The sequence below is a fragment of the Schistocerca nitens genome, chromosome 3, assembly GCF_023898315.1.
Source record: "Schistocerca nitens isolate TAMUIC-IGC-003100 chromosome 3, iqSchNite1.1, whole genome shotgun sequence".
Lineage (NCBI taxonomy): Eukaryota > Metazoa > Arthropoda > Insecta > Orthoptera > Acrididae > Schistocerca > Schistocerca nitens.
In genome coordinates this window covers 776,592,718-776,615,777 of record NC_064616.1, presented here as the reverse complement: position 1 = coordinate 776,615,777, position 23,060 = coordinate 776,592,718, and the positions used below count along the sequence as shown (strand labels likewise).

Below are 23,060 nucleotides of genomic sequence, written 5' to 3'. Positions count from 1 at the left end.
CCCACAGCCACCGAAGTGGACTCTTGTCACTTCGTAGTGCGGAGAGATATCTCCAGCAACGTTGCAGACTTCTTTCATTTCATATCATGTCGAGGTTCTGACTGGCCCTTGTGCAGCTTACAGGTCATACTTAACTATCAAATTAAGAAATAGTTTACCTCTAACATACTATGCAGATCATTTCATTCACATGAAACTTTATCGCTTTTGACATTATCATTAACGTTAGCGTATACCAAAAATACTCGTGGCAACATGCAGTGGTCACTATATGCACAGTCTTAAAAGTAATGTTAAGAACACTGAATTCCCACTCCAGATTTATGAATGACGCACTTTTTCAAACTTAATGTTCTCGAACCTGATGCTTTACTGCGAATTATATAACAATTTTAAGTAACAAATTGCCGTAGTCAAGAAGTTGCATCATAATACACTTCTTCGTACAATGGTAAGCATATAAGCATAAAATTACAGCGCGAAAGTTGCAAGAATGAAAATAAATGAACTACGACTACTCAAACTGAAAGAAAGGTATTTCAGAGATCCCAATAAGAACGGAAATAAAGCCAAAACAGAACTAACAGAGTCGAAGGTACCATCTGAAACAGATTAGGACCTTTTTTCCTCTATGATTTTCTAATACCGTCCCTTCCTCCTGTGACCAACAGTCTTGGTGCCCTTTTACAAAATAGAGTCGACGTTAAAATTCCTATGACGTCCTGACTAGCACATCGCTGCTCTCTTAAAACACACCCTAAGAGAGCTGGGATTGTACCACATCTGGTGAAGGAGAGTCGATTCCTGTTATGGGTCGGAAATCGCATCGAATTTATTTAAAATACCCAGTTTTAATTCTAAAACAAGCATAAGAGAACAGAAGGTAGGCAGAAGCGACAGTTTTATAAAGCCGTGAGCAGTGTGCGGGCTGCGGTATCACCTGCCGGCGTTTGGCTGCGCCCATCTCAAGGTCACTGTCCAGCCAGCTAACACAGCCCTCTCGTGTTGCGTGTCGGCTCAATACGACCCAGGTTTTCTTTCCTTCTGGTTTTACTTTACTTTTTCAAGTTTTATCATTGCTCTGGGTGATTCTGAAGAGAAAGTGACACGTTTTCCTTTCCGATACTAGTTCAAAGATGTCGTGATATTTAGTCCTAATGCGACTCTGAGACAGTTTTATTCACTTACTAAATCGAATTCAAGATCTGCAGTCGATTATCTAGTCAAAGACCCAGTTGCGAACACAACATTAAATTAGTCGGACGTTGTGTTTCAGTGAAAAGGTGTTATCCGACAAATACAATGTTGATTCACAGTTTGGTCTTATTCGTAGTTTTCCAACCCCGGGAGCGATTTCGAAATCTAGCAGTTTTAAGATTCCACGTTAAATTTTGTTCCTATCGCCAGTAGGATGTAATCAACTGAAGTTATTTTCATGTCTAAACAATGGTTCGGAAATAAATCACTGAGTGCCACTGATTGTCTCGAAGGACAATACGGACGATTTTGTATGAAAGGTCAGTTTCTGTCGTACTTGCTATGTTTCTGTAGGACGGAACAGGACAGATCGCAAGCTTGTAAGACCTTGCGAGCAAGGTGATGCAGTGGATAAGGCACAGGGCACAAAGTCGTGAAGAACGACTTGCAGACCCCAGTCCGGACATCCTGATATACGTTTTAGTGTCTCTCCCCCCCCCCCCCCCCCCTCCCCGCCCACTTGTAGCAACTACATGTTAAACGGTTACTCTCTTGTGAGGTGCTTTCTCTCACGCGTACTTGATTTAGGTGATAATCTGAGCAGCCTCCTTAGATTGTTTGCAGGCGACGCTGTAATTTACCGTCTAGTAAAACCATCAGACAATCAATTCCAATTACAAAATGATCTAGAGAGAATTTCTGTATGGTGCGAAAAGCCACTAAAGAGACACCCTACATTACACTTGTCCGCCCTCTGCTGGCATATTGCTGCGTGGTGTGGGATCCTTATCAGGTAGGATTGACGGAGGACATCGAAAAAGTGCAAAGAAGGGCAGCTCGTTTCGTGTTACCGCGCAATAGGGGTGTGGGTGTCACTAATATGATACGCGAGTTGGGATGGCAGTCACTGAAACAAAGGCGGTTTTCTTTGCGGCGAGATCTATTTACGAAATTTCAGTCACCAACTTTCTCTTCCGAATGGGAAAATATTTTGTTTACACCCAACTAAGTACGGAGAAATGATCATCATAATAAAATAAGAGCAATCAAAGCTCGAACAGAAAGATTTAGGTGTTCCTTTTTCCCACGCGCCATTCGAGAGTGGAATGGTAGAGAAGTAGCATGAAAATGGTTCGATGGACCCTCTGCAAGGCACTTAAGCGTGAATTGCAGAGTAACCCTGTAGATGTAGATGTACTTGTAAATCAAACTTCCCATATGGAAGACATGGTCCGTGTTGTCTTCTGTTTTGATTTGCTTATCATTTCTTTATTTTCGACATTAAGGCGGCCAACAACTAAATTATTACAACATAAAAAAAAAATGAAGATCGGCCGAAGTACAGAGGTTGGACAAAAATATGGACACGCGACGACAAATACAAGCTTGAACAAAAATGCAGATGCTAGGCGAGCCTGCATGTGGCGTCGTCGTCAGACCAGCAACAGCATTTGTGCAATGTCCTCAGTACACTGCATGTGTTTCAACAGGTACCGATCGAAGATTTATACCGCGTACAGGGAAAGCGGATCATCATCATCATCATCATCATCATCATCATCATCATCATCATCATCATCATCATCATCCGGTAAGTCACGTCACAGACGAAAGAGTGTATCGAGTGGTTGTGAAAAACGGTCATTGCAGAGGATTGTGACGAAAAATAAGAGGACAGCAGATGCTAAGTAAATGCAGAACTAATATCGCACTCGCGGAACCTGTCAGCATCGAAACGCGAAGGGAGCTCCATAACCAGGGAATTGCAGGGTGAGATGGAATTCCAAACCCCACTCACCAGTGACGCTAACGCTCTTAAGAGGAAAACGCGGCGCCGAAGCAATGAAACCTGGCCTGTGGAGTAATGGAAGATGTCGTTATTCGGATGAGTCTTGTTTCACACTGTTTTCAACTTCTGGCAGATTACACGTCTGGCGTACGCCGCCTAAGTTTACGATTCAGACTCCTTGCTGCCAGGAGTGAAACGTGGTGGTGATATGGGCAGCCATATCGTGGTATTTCATGGAACCAATTGATACTCTACAATGTCGCATTACTGCCAAGGATGTGGCCATTTTGGCTGACCAGGCCAGTCCCATGATAAAGTTTTCGTTCCCAATGGTGATGCTGTGTTCCCAGGCGACAGGGCCCCTGTTCACACAACTCGCATCGACTAGAACTGGTTTTGTGAGCACCAGGATAAATTGTCGCATCTCCCGTGGCCACCACAGTAACCAGATGATGATGATGATGATGATGATGATGATGATGATGTTTGGTTTTTGGGGCGCTCAACTGCGCGGTTATCAGCCTTTGCTCAGCCCAATCTCGTCACTTTTATGAATGATGATGAAATGATGAGGACAACACGAACAGCCAGTCATCTCGAGGCAGGTGAAAAATCCCTGACACCGCCGGGAATCGAACCCGGGACCCCGCGCTCGGGAAGCGAGAACGCGACCGCGACCTGCGGACGACATACTGTTGAGCCTTTGTGGTCCACTCTGGAGAGAAGGCCGCGTGATCGCTATTAACATCAGTCACCGTTGCCTGACATTGTCATTATTTTGCACGAAGAGCGGTCTAAGATGCCCTCGAAAAAACTAGAAGACCTGCAGTTGTCTATTTCGAGACGACTGAAACGTATTCTGAATTGCAATGGTTTTCCTCCACCGTATTAGGCATACTAATGTGATGTGCTTCCACATTTCTGTGCACCCTCAGCCTATTAACTCCTGTACAATATTCTTAAATAAATTTGTTGGTGTTTCTGTATCTTAATTTAATTGTATTGTTAGGCACCATTTCTGCTGCGGCTTTAATAACTATTGTAACTCCATGTTTCACTACTGGCCATTAAAATTGCTACACCAACAAGAAATGCAGATGATAAACGGGTATTCATTGGACAAATATATTATACTAGAAATGACATGTGATTATATTTTCATTCAATTTGGGTGCATAGATCCTGATAAATCAATACCCAGAACAACCACCTCTGGCCGTAATAACGGCCTTGATACGCCTGGGCATTGACTCAGACAGAGCTTGGATGGCGTGTATAGGTACAGCTGGCCATGCAGCTTCAACGTGATACCACAGTTCATCAAGAGTAGTGACTGGCGTATTGTGACGAGCCAGTTCCTCGGCCACCATTCACCAGACGTTTTCAGTTGATGAGAGATCTGGAGAATGTGCTGGCCAGGGCAGCAGTCAAACATTTTCTGTATCCAGAAAGGCCCGTACAGGACCTGCAACATGCGGTCGTGCATTATCCTGCTGAAATGTGGGGTTTCGCAGGGATCGAATGAAGGGTAGAGCCACGGGTCGTAACACATCTGAAATATAACGTCCACTGTTTAAAGTGCTGTCAAGGCGAACAAGAGGTGACCGAGAAGTGTAACCAATGGCACACCATACCATCACGCAGGGTGAAACGCCAGTATGGCGATGACGAATACACGCTTCCAATGTGCATTCATCACGATGTCGCCAAACACGGATGCCACCATCATGATGCTGTAGACAGAACCTGGATTCATCCGAAAAAAAAAAATGACGTTTTGCCATTCGTGCACCCAGGTTCGTCGTTGAGTACACCATCGCAGGCGCTCCTGCCTGTGATGCAGCGTCAAGGGTAACCGCAGCCATGGTCTCCGAGCTGATAGTCCATGCTGCTGCAAACGACGTCGAACTGTTCGTGCAGATGGATGTTGTCTTGCAAACGTCCCCATGTGTTGACTCAAGGATCGAGACGTGGCTGCACGATCCGTTACAGCCATGCGGATAAGATGCCCGTCATCTCGATTGCTAGTGATACGAGACCGTTGGGATCCAGCACGGCGTTCCGTATTACCCTCCTGAATCCACCGATTCCGTATTCTGCTAACAGTCATTGGATCTCGACCAACGCGAGCAGCAATGTCGCGATACGATAAACCGTAATCGCGATAGGCTACAATCCGACCTTTATCAAAGTCGGAAAAATGACGTTACACATTTCTCCTCCTTACACGAGGCATCGCAACGACGTTTCACCAGGTAACGCCGGTCAACTGCTGTTTGTGTATGATTAATCGGTTGGAAACCTTCCTCATGTCAGCACGTTGTAGGTGTCGCCACCGGCGCCAACCTTGAATGAATGCTCTGAAAAGCTAATCATTTGCATATCACAGGATTTTATTCCTGTCGGTTAAATTTCGCGCCTGTAGCACGTCATATTCGTGTTGTAGCAATTTTAATGGCCAGTAGTGTATTACATACTTCACTGATATTCTTGTATTAATTCATCGGTTTTCTGATTAGCTCTTTGATTTTTCTAAAATTCACGTTACGTTTTCTATGTTGATCGGTTCTGTCGTCTTCAAAAACTTCAAAAACGTTTTCTCTCTTATTACCACAAAAAACATCGCTCATGGCGTAGTTAATCGATTGAAAGTATTTTATACTGAAGATTTGCATTCTGTGTGTAATGGGGGACTTTTATCAAAGTTCCTGATCCGGCTGTGGATGGGGACTTTGACTGTTGCCAAAACGACACCGAACAAGCTACAATGACGTAATCTTTCACTCTAACGAGGCGACGTGAAGGTCGACAACTGCGAGTTGATTGTAATGGTGGGGGAACGAGCTCTTATATCGACTAGCCTTTGCATATCATATCCTACCTAATATTCAGTTAAAGACTGCTCGGAAGTACCAAACAGATCTAAGTTTCGTCTGGTAATTGAACGCCTGCGAATCAAACAACACATTTGCGATTGCTTTAGGTTTATCGAGCACAAAGCTATCCTCGCGTCGTGCATAATTTACTCCCCGCAGCCGTTGTTGCCATGTGTGCATCTACATTTCATCGTAAAACGTATCTGCTGTCTTAAACGCTCGTGGAATCGTTTCCTATAGATGCGAGGAGACAGGACAGACTACATTTTGAATTGCGCCTGCCTGAGTATAGTTCGAAACATGCATTCTTCTTGGTTTAGAACTGATATGCAAGTCATCATTGCCGTTAGACATCTTCATATTTGGTTGAAGCTAATCCAGTACTGAAGTTAACCAGAAGCCTTGGTACTGCGTCGCGTTTGCTTTTAATAGCGTAAGTTTACTTCCCACGCAGACACTGGCATTAGAGGATGATACTGAGATCTGTGCAATGAAAACAAATGCGCTAATACTGTGCGCCCTGTGTGGTACGGATACTGTCACTGAATCATCGGTTACTCTTTAGTTTCTCCATCAAACCTCACGTCACGTGACATCTTTATATACGGTCGCAGAAGGTTACGTGCGATTCATATATTTTTCGCTATCTCAAAAGCGCTTGTCACATCAAATGAGAGCAATGGGCATGTGTCAGTTGAGATGGTATAGCGCCTCTAAATCTTGAGATTTTTTAATATCTGGATATATAGTTAACTTTTTCTTTAACAGACAATAGCTATAGGAGATAAAAAATAATATTTTGGAATGAATTTTCACTCTGCAGCGGAGTATGCGCTGATTTGAGACTTCCTGGCAGATCGAAACTGTGCCCTGGATCGGTACTCGAACCCGGAACTTTCACCTTCCGCTGGCAATTCCTTTGGGCTGTCCATGCAAGACTTATCCTCACAAATTTAATTCCGCCAATACTTCTCTTGCCCACCTTCCACACTCCATAGATGTTTCCTTGCATACCTTGCGGGACTAGCACTTCTGCAACAAAGGATAATTTCCGTAACATTTGGATAGTGTGAGAGAAGTACTGGAGCAAGTAAAGCTATGAGGGAGACTACGAGTCTTGCTTCCGCAGCTCAGACGGTAGAGCGACTGCCCGCGAAAAGCAAAAGACCCGGGTTCGAGACCCAGTCCGGCACAAGTTTCTACCTTCCCAGGTAGTTTCGAAAGCAAAATTGATTTTTGACTCGTGCAAAGCGACAGGAATATTTTTCGTCATATATTAAATGGTTCAAATGGCTCTGAGCACTATGGGACTTAACATCTGAGGGCATCAGTCCGCTAGAACGTACAACTACTTAAACCTAACTAACCTAAGGACATCGCACACATCCATGCCCGAGGCAGGATTCCAACCTGCGACCGTAGAGGTTGCGCGGTTCCAGACTGTAGCGCCTGGAACCGCTCGGTCACCACGGCCGGCGCCATATATTACTCTCCCTCTGTGAGGATGCTGTACTTCGAAAAGCTGCAAATTTCTTAACTTAAAGAAAGGTTACGAATGGTAATAAGTATCGGTTGGTTACAATTAAAGTGTAGCTTTTGAAAGAGGTCTAGCGTAGGCTGTTATTATCGTGTGGCAGTGAAAGATTATAGATATTGGAATGCGTTAATGGGGAACAGATGTCAGACAGAAAAAAAAACTTTCAATTTTGGCTGCCAGGTGTAAAATTGGCGCTTTGAATGCAATAAAAACGTATAGGAATGTTTCCATGTGTGATGGATTAGAAACGGGACAAGTGCAGAATACGTCAAACGAATTATGAAGGCATAACGTTGATTTTATTATTAACCATCGCTTACACAATTTGTTCAATATGAGCACTGAAGACGTCGACGAGCCAGATTTGCACCTGGTGGTCAAAACTGGAACAATTTTTTACTGCGTAAAGTGTTTCCACATGAAAGTGTTAACATATCTACCAACTTTCGCTGCTACACGATAACTGAAGCCCACACTGGACTTTCGTGAGTAGGTGCACTTTAATTATAACCACCCGGTGTATTAGTACCCCTCTGTGTTTACGCTGTACTTCAAAAAGATGCACCTTTACTAACTTAAATAATGGTTACAAATGATAAGTATATGTAGCAGTTTATCGCGTATCGTTAGGCTGGTCCACGTGTCGTGGATATGTCGCCATAAGCTCCCTCCTCTCCATTCCCCTATGCTACCCGCTTCCGGCAGAGCCTCAGAATAAGAAAAATAAACAAATAGCTCCGGGGAAGTTCGGGCTGCCTGTCACCGATAAATCCAAAGTACTGAAATAGAGAAATACGTAAATAACGTCGGCCAAGTTAGATCTGGCTGTCATCGATAAATCCGGAATACTCTGGTAACGGGATGGGCCCGGCCGCGCGGTTTGTCAGAGCAGCAGCGCGTTGCGTCGTCCTCTCACTGCCGCACTTCGTTCTGGTCGAAAACCACGCAGTCCTCTGAGCTACACCGTCCCAGGCCGGTCACGAACCAGTACAGGTTGATTTACAGCCCAAAAAAGTTTACACGTTGCGTTCGTCTCTTAAAGATAAGGCGAGACGTACTCGTATCATACGTCGGACGTATGCCGCAGCAGCCCAGATGTAAGTGCACACATCGCGTCGCCCAGAAGGGGCGCGAAGGTAGGTTTATGTCGCACGGGAGACACGTCTTTAAGTTATGAAGCACGGAAGGCTATACCGTGTTTGTTCAATCATCAAAACACACACACGCGCACACACACACACACACACACACACACACACACACACACACACACACACACACACGCGCGCGCGCACACGCACACAGAGAGAGAGAGAGAGAGAGAGAGAGAGAGAGAGAGAGAAGTAGCGAGCATTGAGGACATGGGCAGGCACTGCGCATAGGTGACGCCAGATGGGAATGTGGGTCGGCTAAGGGGCATACAGAGAGAGACCGCGCAATTGATCCCAGGTTCGAATCCCGGTCTGAAACGCAGTTTCACTCGGTGCCAATGACTCCGCATGAGGTCCCGCTGCAGATGAAATAATGAATTCTTTCCCTTCACTTTCCTTTGTCCCCTTTCCGCCTTCAATTTATACAGGGTGGTCCATTCATCGTGTCCGCACCAAATATCTCACAAAATAAGCGTCAAACGAAAAAACTACAAAGAACGAAACTTGTCTAGCTTGAAGGGGGAAACTAGATGGTGCTATGGTTGGCCCGCTAGATGGCGCCGCACAATTCCTGGTGCATAGAAATATGGTATGGGTGCAATCGATGTTGATATAGCAATCTGAACACCGGCTTTTTTGAGATTCCCGATTCTCAGGCAATTTGTCTGCTACTGATGTGCGGCTTAGCCGATACAGCAGCTAAAACACTTACTTGGGCATCATCATTTGTTACAGGTCGTGGTTGACATTACACATGTGGCTGAACACTTTCTGTTTCCTTAAATAACGTAACTATCCGGCGAACGGTCTGGACACTTGGTTAATGTCGTCCCGGATACCGAGCAGCATACGTAGCACACGCCCGTTGAACATTTTGATCACAATAGCCATACATCAACACGATATCGACCTTTTCCGCAATTGGTAAGCGGTCCATTTTAACACGGGTAATCTGTCACGAAGCAAACACCGTCTGCACTGGCGGAATGTTACGTGATACCACGTACTTATACGTTTGTGACTTTTACAGCGCCATCTATCACAAATCGAAAAAAGTGGTCCAACTAAAACAGTCATATTTCTTTACGTACTACACGAATATGTAATAAAAAATGGGGGTTCCTATTTTTAAAAAACCGCAGTTGATATCCGTTTGACCTACGGCAGGGCCATCTAATGAGCCAACCATAGCGCCATCTGGATTCCCCCTTCAAGCTAGACGAGTTTCGTTCTTTTTGTAGTTTCTTCGTTGATGTTTATTTCGTGAGATATTTGGCCCGGTCACTATCAATGGACCACCCTGCATAATAGTGAACACAGTTTAAATGGAGCGCCGGTACAAATATGAGAACAAGTGAACATTTACAGAGGCTAAACAGAGACCAGCAACAAAAACATTGTGTTTTGTTAACTTCGAAGCTTTAAGTTGTGAATGTGATTCAGGTAGAGCGTATATCGTGTTTCTTTGAGTATCTCTGCTTTCACACAATTAGCTGTAAGGAATCCCAAAACGTAGTCTTAAAAATATTTTCGCGAAACAAAATTGCGTTTGTAGATAAAATGATCTGTATCATATATCTATTTCCTACTACAAATTATACCGTGTTCAGCGAATACTAATGCCTGTGGCTCACTTCGTGCTCCCGTTTCTCTGTTTTTTGCTGTCTGTGTTACGGGAGTTCTACATTATAGTTGTTAGCGAACATTCCCCGTGTTCATTTTGTTAAGCTCCCTATCCTGGTTGGTGCATGTTCCGTCAACATAGCTGAGATGTAAACATTCGTCAGTTTCATATTGCTTTTGAAAAATAAACACAAATACATTTTCACTGATAAAGATAGCAAAAACTGAAGTAAAGATTTGGTTCAAATGGCTCTGAGCACTATGGGACTTAACATCTGAGGTCATCAGTCCCCTAGAACTTAGAACTACATAAACCTATCTAACCTAAGGACATCACACACATCTATGCCCGAGGTAGGATTCGAACCTGCGACCGTAGCGGTCGCGCAGTTCCAGACTGAAGCGCCTACAACCGCTCGGCCAACCGGTCGGCAGTATAGGTTTACCACTTCCTCTAATGGCAGGTAAAAGCTCGATGTAACCTGTGATGAGACAACTGACCTGGCATCTTTGGACTGCAATTTTTAACGTATTTTCCGCAGGGAAGGTATCGGAAGGACAAGACAGTCAATGAAGCACATGTTTCATACACCCAGAACTGAAAACGAGGGCAAAAATTATACCGCTCGTAGGAATACCGAAGTATCTCTGATTACGTAAGCATAACTGGCTTCCTTAGTTCGTAACACTTATAATTTCTGAAAGTGTTCAGTGTCATACGACGCCTTAACACGTGAGAGCTATTAACAAGAAGTAGACTTATGAAGATAAGAAACATGTTGAAGTGTTTCCTCACGAAGAACGAGAATTGCGAAGGCCAAGGCAGCTGGAACGACGCCCTTTCGTCCCCGTTATGCGGCAGTGGCTTTTACAGTGCGATGTGCTATTAATAATGGCAATTTCATGCGATACTTTTGTGAAACCTGTCTTAGTTTACCTCAACAAAACCATGCCACGTCGATTCTCCGTCACTGCTCGATAAAACAGTTTCGTCCTTACACACCAAGACGTAAAAAACTGACTGTTCCACAGCGCTTATTTTTCTTATTATTCATCGTCAGGCTTCTTTTACTCTACCAGTTTCAGAACTCTTACTTCGACAGTAACGTCCATTCAGAGTGGTACGCCGGTACAGTCCGTCTGTAACAGCGACATGATCAGCGATTTAATAGAGAAAGAAGACTTTGTATCACGAATCAGAAAATCAGGACCAACAAATCAACTAAGCCAGTGTTTAAAAGAAGTAAATATCAGTTGAAGCCAAGATAGGACATTTCTGAACAGCAATACGAAGGAATACCCTACATACCGCAGAATACCTTGCTATGGACAGAAAGATCTGATCCAATAATGAGAAACACAAGAAATATCTTTAATAAACATCTAGGTCTAATGAAAGAAAGCGGTGAAGTCAGGAGACGGCACAACTATGAACTCTACTTATATATAGGAAAGATCATAGACACCACTCGTAGGAGAACGATTGTTTTTCTATGGTCACATTCCCAACAAGAGTCCTCCAGATTTAAGCAATCGGATCTTCCGTTACATTCTCTATAAGGGAACCAAGGAGGTGTGGTTCACCGGAGTAGGAAAAACCTGAACACAACTGGGGATAACACAAGATGGCATGCACAAATCGACTCCGCTCAAAAAGGAATTCCAAGCACATCGGTTTCCAAGAATGGTACTATTACAAACAGGCGAAACGTGATCTGATGCAAGGAAGCAAAAGTACAGGAAACGAATGCGCGAATACTGAGCTAAGGGCTAAGGACAAGATCCAGATGCAATGCAAAGTGCAGCTGAAATATCTTCATCCGAAATTGGCCAACACGAAAAGAATACTGCAAAAGTTTCACAGCTGGTGCTGCCATCATTTTGTAGCACGTCATTACATTCTTCTTCCGGAACTCTCGAATCTCTCAAGTGTAGTATATAACTCATTTTTCAACCCTTTCGCACGCCGTAGGAAGTATACATATCACCAAATAATGTTGTTTTAAAGGCATTTAAGGAGCATGCAAACCACCAAAGTAGTTTCTCGACGCCGTCTTTTGTGGACATTGGGAAGCACACTTACCACCAACTTACCAAGTTTTACTGCGTTCATGGGTCATGTCATACCACCAGAGAATGTGCCTGCCCCGTGGTAGAATGCAGCAGCGGTTGTATAACAACTGGTACAATAATCAGTTTGTGTTTATCGTGAGATTGCTAGTGTTGTCACTTGTGAAGTCTGAACGCACTGCTCTAATTACACAAAAACGGAAGTGGCACTTACCACGACAGTTTGACAGCTCACAAAAAGGCGGTGGGAGATATACATATCATCACGCTTTCTGGTCGTCAATCACACAAGTAAAATTAAAAAAAAAAAAAAGTGTACCCAATTCATCGCAAGTCTTGTATGATAACAAAAAAATTAACTTCGCCGAGTCGCTACAGAAGAATGCGCCCCCGAAAGGGTTAAATAACGTAGATGTGCCAATATGCAAGCAGATTGGTGGAAGTTCGGTAACGATAGTGAAAGTACGTGGGTGGCTGGAACAGAAGGCGCCTATCGCGCGCACCCCAGGCGAAGGCAGGCGAGCGTCTCGGCTCCCCACAAGGCGGCATTGTCCATGCCCGGTGCAGCGGAAGCAGTGCCGTAATCTCTCGCCGCCTGACCGAACAACGGACAAAGTCCTCCTGTCGGGACGGTGCAGGCCACACACTTGGTACGACTAGTCAAAACTCTGTACCTTCTGCCGTCTTCGCGAAGTCTGTCATTATTTCTAATGCAACTCTTCCCAGCCTTTCTTATTGTGAGATTACCCCCTAGTGCAAACAGATGGAAGCTAACAAGTTTGTTTACGTGGCCATCCTCCGCAGCAAGGATACAAATACGTGTTTTGTAAATAAAATCGCCTTTTCCTGCTGCCACTTAATCTATTTATCCCAGAGGCGTTTCGCCTTCTTCCTGTTCTAAGATATCCTCAGTGGGATCTATAGCGATACAGTTTTGTCAGTTTTAGTTTAGTAAACAGTTCACGTCGCGATTTTTTTATGTAAAAAAGTGATTACTTACGAATTGTTGATCTTCGTTTCCTCTCATCTGGTCTGGAGTTAGTACTACCACTTTATTACTGACATATAAGCACAACTTTGCGTTCTGACCTCCTTCACACTGTTCACCATGTTTCTTTTTGTCGTGTACTATTTATTGTTCTTTTACCACTCGATGAACTATTTCGTCGCACACTGCTTTTCACAACGTAAATTTTGCAACTCCATTACGTGTTTCCTCCTCTTTGGCATGTTTACCTACTTGTTGCCCCAACCTAACGACGTATACGTTCAAGACTATCTTCAAAAATCAAAAAATGGCTCTCAGCACTATGCGACTTAACATCTGAGGTCATCAGTCCCCTAGAACTTAGAACTACTTAAACCTAAGTAACCTGAGGACATCACACACATCCATGCCCGAGGCAGGATTCGAACCTGCGACCGTAGCAGTCGCGCGGTTCCGGACTGAAGCGCCTAGAACCGCTCGGCCGCCGCGGCCGGCTAGACTATCTTCTATTCATGATGTCTATACCTTGTGTGTAAGGGGAGGGCTGAAGAGTGGTGTTTTTTTTTTCTTTATCTTTTTTGATGGGGGAGGTTGGTGGTTTGAATTTCATGGTGTTGTACCAACTGTTAGTGAGTGGTTAAAGGCTTTGGTGACAGCTGATTTGACTTTTCGTTTCAATATTCTGTGGAGGGGTTCATGGATAAGTTAGGGTAAAAATGTTAAGTGGTACTATTATATTGGATAGTATTATATTAATCCTCTTTTGGAGCGTTATTCTATTATTTTATCTATTAGGGGATGACGGTGAAATCCGAATGTTTGGATTGATGAGGGTTTTGAGTGACGTAATCGGCAAACACTGAATGACAGAAAAACCTGGATTTGTTTATTTATTTATTTTACCTACCACGACTAGGGATATGTAAACAGACATTCTACATATTTTGCATTATATTAATTACGGTTAAGTAGTCATCGAGAACGGTGCTTTAATTCTTTAGAGCTCCGCACATACAAAAAATGATAAACGTAACATACAATTTATTACTATTAAGTACGTTAGCCTATGATATTCACGGTTCGTCCACAAGGTTTTTCAGCAAAAAAATACGATCACCACAGAAAACTTAGAAATTCCCCTTATGCTCGACGACTCTAGCCTATAGCTTGTGCGAGCGAACTCGGCCTGGAGGTAGCCGGTTCGAATCCTGCCAGGGAAACGGACTTCTATTACAAGTTATCAGAGAGCAAGGTGAATAGAGTTAGGGCATCAGTTACTGATTAGACACTGCGTCACTCTTTCTTCATATCTAAAATCTCTCCGCATGATGCGGGAGCATGTAAAGTTAATCCACATTCGTCGCTCGGAGACAATTACTCTGCGGTCAAATCTTGGGACTATTTGCAATGGGTAGATTAAGTTAGGTGACACCAATTCTGCATGACACCCACAACATTACACCGCAACGCACTACAATAACGAAGCACAAACGCTAAAGCGCGCTCTCTCTCTCTCTCTCTCTCCCCCCCCCCCCCCCCCCCTATGGACAGGAGTGGCACAGTGTCGCATCTCAGTGCACCACATCTACAAAAGTATTATCGTTCAAGACTTGTGACTACTTGTTGAAAACTGAATAATGTTAGGACACTCACCAGGGAATACTGAAGGATATGGGACGTACTCTTGAGTACGTTGCGCATTCCACTCAGTTCGAGAAGGCTTGATCTGACATGGGGATTGTTGGTACAAACTTAACCGAAGGTGCTATTTGACTAATAGTCGAATGTGCTACATCTACCACAAATATTAAACTCCAGTGTTTTCACACAATATCTCAAGTAAGGACCATGACATCAAGATAACAGTACAGCGTCTGCAGTGGTTTCCTTTGCAATCCATTCGCGAGTGGAACGGAGTAGTAAGTTACAAGTAAGAGCATGAAATAACCCCTGACATGCGCTCTATACTGGCTTGTTGCTGAGTATGTACACAATCTGATCAAGTATCCGGAAAACTATTCGTGGACATCAATATAGGATTTGACCACCCTTCACGTTTATGACGCCTTGAACTCTACTGGGGACACTTTAAGTGACGCGCCTGAATGTCTAGAGAAATGCAGCCGAGTCCTCGTCAAGGGCCGATGCTAGATAAGATAGTGATGTTGGACGCCGGGGTTTGTGAGGAAGTAGACGTTGTAACTTTCCCCAAAGGTTCAGATCGGGCTTTGGGCATGGCAGTCAATTTCAGGAATGTTACTGTCCACAAACCACTGCCTCACAGATGCTTCTACATTTACATGCTGATAGAAACAGTTGTCTCCGAGCGGTTCCTCTACTGTACGTACTACACAATGCTGTAAAATGTGTTCGTATCCTTTCGCATTTCGCGTTTTCTTAAGCGCAATAAGGGGAACACGCCCTTACCACGTGAATTACCCTTATACCGTAAGACCAATACAATCTCTGTACTTCGACTTCGCTGTTAACCCTACACATGATGACAGCTAACGTTCTCCAAGCAATAACGAAACTCACACCCTTCCATCGGATGGCCGCAGAGTGCAGCTGATTCATGACTGCAGAACACACTTTCAGTTAAACACAGTTTAGTGGTGTCACTCTTCACAGCACCAAACTTGTGGCTTATGGGGAGCTGCTCGGAGACTGTGGCCCATTCTTTTTAACTCCCTACGCACATTCATTGTCGTAGATGGCATTTTGGAACCTACGATTGATTCTTTTTACTAATTTGATGCGATTTTCTATAACTGCCCTCCGCAATGGTTGACGGTCCATGTCCGTCAGTACGAGAGTTCTGCTGGCCTTGGTTCTACTTCTTCAGTTATTTTCGTATTTATCAACTAGGTTCACGTAAGAAACTCAGTTCCTCTTCTTTTCTTGTTGCTATCTATTCCCCCTGTACTCCATCTACTCCCCATGTTGTTCCCGATTTCTTATTTTTTCTGCATTGAAAGCCTTCTATATTTAATATTTTCTTCTTAAAATATTTCTGTATGGTATTTCCGATTCTTTGATGTATCTTTATGGATCTTTCCTTATTTCTGTAATCCATGCTATTGTCGATTTCTTCTTCTAGAAATACAGGAATATTTGTTTCGTGAGCCTGTTCTCATTCATTCGATAGAGGTGTCCAACAAAGGTACTTTTTTTTTTAACCATTACTTCTGATATTTTCTCTATATTTTGTAGATCTGTCCGCAGCTCGTGGTCTTGCGTTAGCGTTCTCGCTTCCCGCGCACGGGGTCCCGGGGTTCGATTCCCGACGGGGTCAGGGATTTTCCCTGCCTCCAGATGACTGGGTGTTGTTATGTCGTCTTTATCATCATCCATCATCATCACCATCACCCATCCCCATTACGGTCGGAGGAAGGCAATGGCAAACCACCTCCGCTAGGACCTTGCTTAGTACGGGTGTGCGGTTCTCCCGCATCGTCCCTTACGCTCCTCTAAGTACGGGACCTCATCATCATTTGTAGATCCCCTCATCACTTCTCATTTTCCAGCCATCTGTAGTTTGTACTGCACCCATTATTCTTCTAACTATCCGTCTCTCAAGTACCTCCATTCTGTACTGTTAGGCATTCACATCGATACAAACATTCTGGTTGTATCACTGTAGTATATTGTTTCAGTTTTGTTTTTGTAGATATGTATTTCTTGTTGCAAATATTCTTTGTGAAACCATGTGATCTCTCCATTTTGTTAACTCTTTACATCTACTACAAAATTTTCTAGTCCATTCTGTTGTATACTTTCTCCAAGATATCTGAATTTACTTAGTCATCCTATTTTACCTATTTGTTTGACTTTTAACTGTGGTTGTTCCTTGTCGTTTCCACCTCACAGTCACAGCACCCTCAGCTGACTTGTGCGGGTTCAGAAACTTTGAAATGTCCCTTCTGGATTCGTTACTCAGATGACCTCTGAATGACCAATGACTTGTCCACGTCAGAAGTGAGCGAGCTCTCATAACCGAACCGTTCTGCAGTTATTGAATCTCGACTGGTAACACAATACTCCACGTTTTCTTTTACACAGGCGGATCTGCCTCTGGTGACATCTAGCAGTCAGTTCAGCATTACACAGCGGCGTTCGGATACTTTTGATCCGACAGTATATATGGATGTGGACACCATCACTAATACCGAAGTCTCCTGAGCTGAAGACGTGAACGCACCGAAAATTTAATTTAATACGTGCTAGCCAGAAATGTGTGTTACGTCGAAATTACTTTTGGCGCCTCTGGAAACAGCCCGTAGCAAGAATCGTAAAAGTCTTGGTCCGGGAACCTACTTAGTCATAACTTACTTCATTTACGTACGACACGCTATACTAAATTAGCTCAGATAAATGAGTATAGTAAGATGTAGGCGTAGACGGTAGTGACGATCAATACGGTCGGTTATGTTCAACGCTGCTTTGGAGCTTGGCAGTTCATTTTCGAGGTGCGTCGCGTGACTGGCTTCCGTTGTCAGCGTAGCTTTGCAGTCAGCGCGCAGAGACGATATTTCAACCGCGAACGGTCTGAATGAATGCAAGTAATGGGAACTGCGGCAGAGGTGGCGTCGCACCTTCTTATCCTCGACATCATCCAAGACAAAACATTGTTATAAACGCATACTGCACCACTCTACTCTACTCCAAATAAAGGGTCCCACAATGTTCGACACATCGTAGACATGGACACAGTAACTGTCTTCAAGTAAGCGCAATGGGATGTGGCTCCACACTAAAGTGCTCGTCTGCAAATTATGAGGATAGTTTCGAAAGCATGTTTCTTCATTGTTTTTGTAAGAAAGAATGGTACTCCAGGTGACACAAACGAACGCTATATGAATCCACATACGTTGGTGGTTTTTTTCCTTACTGATGTACTGGGATGCTTCCACGTCATTAGGCGGATTTGGGGTAAAGTGGTTCATCCATGTCTCATCCCCTGGTGACGATTCTGAACAGGAACTAACTGGCCTCTCGCGCATACTGCATCAAGTGATCGAGGCTGATTCCCATTCTTCCACTCTTGTGATCCTGTATCAGGTTTCTCGGCACCAGTCTTGCAGACATTTTTCTGTAATCCAATACATTATAGAGCATGTGATGACTCTGAGCAAGGCCAATGCGCAGTGTGGACGCTACGACTGACACCGTTAAGCGCCTACCCGCTAAAACTGTGTTCTATATTCTAGCAATGTTGTTTTCATTCGTGGATGTGGAGGGACGCTCTATCGACCTTCATCCTCTACACTCTAGCATCCGGCGTCATTCTCCGAACATGCAACACTAGCCGCCAACCATTGGAGGAGACGTGAACAGTTGACCACACACGATCTGGAAACGTTAACGTTAATGGATGACGCACAATCTAATCCCACGTACCCATTCATACCGGATAACAGCACGCACTCCCATTGGCGACCACGTTGTCAATACACGTCCGTCTGCCATCGAGATGTGTATGCGGACAACCTGGGGCACTCTGGCCTGCTTTTCTCTCTCTCTCTCTCTCTCTCTCTCTCTCTCTCTCTCTCTCTCGCTCTCCCCCCCTCCCTACCTCCTCCTCTCCCCCCTACCTCCCCCTCCCTCCCTTTCCTCTTCGGCGGTCTACACACGCGGTATTCAGCCTTCGTTGACGCCCCTTCTGTCGTTGAAAACGGCTAACGGCAAACACACTGCAACAATCGTCAGAAGCGTCAAGCCCGGAGGAAGAAACGGTATGGTCTGTGGACTGATTTCGTGGCGTTCTCCGATTGTTCTCCTCATTCTGAAAGACAGTAGATCAATGCAAGTATGTATCTGTCCTTGGGGACCACGTCCACCCATACATGCAGTTTGTTCTTCCTTAGCACGACGTTATCTACCATCAGAACAGTACAAAGCTTAATACAGCTCGCAATGTACGTGCGTGGTTCGAAGAGCACCGGGATGTGTTTATCGCACCCCAGATTAAAACCCAATCGAGAATCTGTGCGACCATCTCCATGGGGCTGTTCGCGCTATGGATCGTCGACCGAGAGAACCCGCAGCTGGCTACGGCATTGGGGCCGGCATGACCCTACATCCTGTTGGTACCTTCCAGAACCTCACTGACACTTCCTGCACATCCTGCAGCAGTTCTCACTGCAAAAGATGATTATTCAGATTTTTGACAGGTGGTCACATTAATGTGAATGGACAATGTATGACATTACAAAAAATTTGTTTACTTTTAATAGTTATTTAATTTGGTGGCTGCACCTCTTGACCGTAGGCTGAAAGCATATTCTGCTACAAGCCGAAGCTTGGTTGCCACTGCACCGTGATCAACTTGGCAGCTGGGAGGTTCTTGCCTTTGTTCTACTTACGGAACGGCTCACCCTATCACTTTTAGCTCATCCTTCAAACCCTGACCACCGCACCTTTTTTAATGCAAGAAGCTATGCCATACGAGAGAATACTGTTAATACTAGGCAACTTACGCTATCGACTGACGCTGAGTACGAAGCCTGTGGATTACTATAATCAGAAACGATTGTGATCTTCAGGACTTGTAGCCACAAGGAAATTCTCCTTCCCTCATTTCGAAACTGACGCCGCAACGTTTTTCAGTAGAGATGCTTACAATGCTAAATACATGTACGAATTTCTTTTGAAAGAACCTTCGTAAAGCGCAGAGTTCATCGGTTGGAGTCTGCCGAAAGAGCGTCTGAAAAGTAGAATTGCTACTCTGGAAGCTTGAAACCATGCTTTCTCAAGTACAAGGGCCGTTCACAGCTCTGTGTCAATCTACAAACCTAACTATCAGTCTTGATACACTGATCTACAAGTATCAGTGAGGGCAACTACGTCCTCTTTGGATAAGATAACTTGCGAGTTGGTTTAAACAGCTGTGTCAAGCCAGCAATCATCGAGTGTGAAGCGCGTTGCGTCGAAGAGACGACATGAGGGGACGTCGCAGTTGGGCTCAAAGACAGGTGGTAGGTCCGTGATAAGGCGTCCTAAGAGTTTACGTCGCGATAGTTAGGGACGGAAAAAACTCGGACCGGGCAAGGAAATGGTATGGAATAGATCTTTGCCATGTTTAAACATCCATCCCGATATTCGTCACAAATTATTTGACGGGGATTTAAATTTTCCTCCTACAGAAAGATTCAGTTGTCACCAATGCGGGGAAGCTAACCGGCCCAAATGTTCGAACCAGTTCGACCACAGTGACGTACTCCTTCAGTCCAAAAAGTTTCGAGACGGTGGCAATAAATAATAAAAAAGAGAGAAGTAGTTGATTTTAATGCTTCAGGTGTTCTATAATGAATATTTTGGAAGAGTTTGGGGTGGATGATACATCAAGAAAGCTGATCAAACAAACTCTCACTAACACAGTGTCAAAAATAAAATTTATGGGTGAAATTTCAGAACCCTTTAAATCAGTATGGGCGTAAGACAAGGAGGTGGGCTATCTCCACTCCTTGTCAACTGGGACTCGGAAAAAGTCATTCGGGAGTGGAGAAAGTTGTTAGCCCAAGAAGAAACAAATGAAGAGCAGTTCAGACTTGGTCCTAAGAACAAAGGGGCATACATTGACTGCTTGGCCTTTGCGGATGACCTGGCCATTTTTTTCTAACATAGAGTCAGCAGTCAACAAGAGCAATAGGCTGTCAGAAATTCCCGAAAAAGTTGGACTCCAGATCTCTATTGAAAAGACAAAATATATGACTAACATCTGTGATGGACCTGAATGGATGCTCACCAATATGAGAAAAATCGGACGAGTGAAGAATTTCAGGTATCTCGGTGATGTCACCCAGGAGAATGGATTAGAAGAAGAAGCAGTTAATGTCAGGATGAGGAAGCTAGACCAGGCATACCAACTGACAAAGAATACCTATACGAAAATGTCTGGGTATAGGGGCCAAGTTCCGACATCATAATACAGTGGTAAAACCTGAGGGCTTATATGAGGCCTAAACTTTGACCATGAATAGACAAGGTCAAGCTGAGCGGGTAGAAAAGCGAGAGCGTAGGATATTAAGGAAAATCCTAGGTAATAGGTGGGTTGCTGGACAATGGCGAATGAGAGCAAATAAGGACCTGTACAGCAAGACAGAACCTATCACAGCTCCCATTAGGAAGAGACGATTATTATTTACGGTCATCTCGTGAGGATGGACGGTGACCGACTAACACATAGAATATGGAGTTTTATCCATTCTAAGAAAACAAGCCCGAGATGGTTCGAAGAATGTGAAAAAGATCTTAGGCAGATTGGTATCTCAGAAAGGGAAGTTCCTGACAGGAAGAAATTTAGAAAATTGGTGAACAACTACCAAGGTTTTAAAATGGCGTCAACGGCCAAAAGACGCAGAGGACCTTTGTCCGAAGAGCATAAACAGGTACTTCTCGGTGGGCTCAGAAGGTACTGGCAGGAAGTCAAAGCTGGAACAGGAACAAGAACAAGACCTAGACACTAAAATGAAATTGGTTGATACAATGCAGTCCATAGAGGCTCAGATCGAAATAAATAATTCATTTAAAAATTCAAAACATAAAAGGTTCTCTCTCGACCAACAGTTTAGCAGCAAAACCAAGCGTAACGAGTCATTTCATTAACTATTGGCGAGAGCAGCTGGTGATTTAGAATAGAATGTATTTTGGTGCTGTCTTCTCGGGACGTGATTTCTTTTTCCTTCCCGATGGGGTATGAGCAGTTTTGAAGCTTTCTGATCAAATTCATCACCTGAAGCTAAAAATAGACTTCGCGGGGTTCCACTACCGGGTTGCATTTGAGTGGAATCCTAACTGTTCCGGCTGTGTGGCTGGATTGAAGATTTTTTAGCAAACAGAACACAGCATGTTGTTATCAATGGAGAGACGTCTACAGACGTTAAGGTAACCTCTGGCGTGCCACAGGGGAGTGTTATGGGACCATTGCTTTTCACAATATATATAAATGACCTAGTAGATAGTGTCGGAAGTTCCATGCGGCTTTTCGCGGATGATGCTGTAGTATACAGAGAAGTTGCAGCATTAGAAAATTGTAGCGAAATGCAGGAAGATCTGCAGCGGTTAGGCACTTGGTGCAGGGAGTGGCAACTGACCCTTAACATAGACAAATGTAATGTATTGCGAATACATAGAAAGAAGGATCCTTTATTGTATGATTATATGATAGCGGAACAAACACTGGTAGCAGTTACTTCTGTAAAATATCTGGGAGTATGCGTGCGGAACGATTTGAAGTGGAATGATCATATAAAATTAATTGTTGGTAAGGCGGGTACCAGGTTGAGATTCATTGGGAGAGTGCTTAGAAAATGTAGTCCAGCAACAAAGGAGGTGGCTTACAAAACACTCGTTCGACCTATACTTGAGTATTGCTCATCAGTGTGGGATCCGTACCAGATCGGGTTGACGGAGGAGATAGAGAAGATCCAAAGAAGAGCGGCGCGTTTCGTCACAGGGTTATTTGGTAACCGTGATAGCGTTACGGAGATGTTTAATAAACTCAAGTGGCAGGCTCTGCAAGAGAGGCGCTCTGCATCGCGGTGTAGCTTGCTCGCCAGGTTTCGAGAGGATGCGTTTCTGGATGAGGTATCGAGTATATTGCTTCCCCCTACTTATACCTCCCGAGGAGATCACGAATGTAAAATTAGAGAGATTAGAGCGCGCACGGAGGCTTTCAGACAGTCGTTCTTCCCGCGAACCATACGCGACTGGAACAGGAAAGGGAGGTAATGACAGTGGCACGTAAAGTGCCCTCCGCCACACACCGTTGGGTGGCTTGCGGAGTATGAATGTAGATGTAGATGTAACATCAAGTGCCAGTACGTCT

General features: G+C 44.2%; 1 protein-coding gene across 2 annotated transcripts in view; it reads right to left on the bottom strand.

Annotated features, from left to right (window-relative positions):
- The window catches only part of LOC126248782 (ribonucleoprotein PTB-binding 1-like), a 367,220-nt gene that overhangs the window by 270,579 nt on the left and 73,581 nt on the right, over positions 1-23,060 (bottom strand). The window lies entirely within an intron of this gene.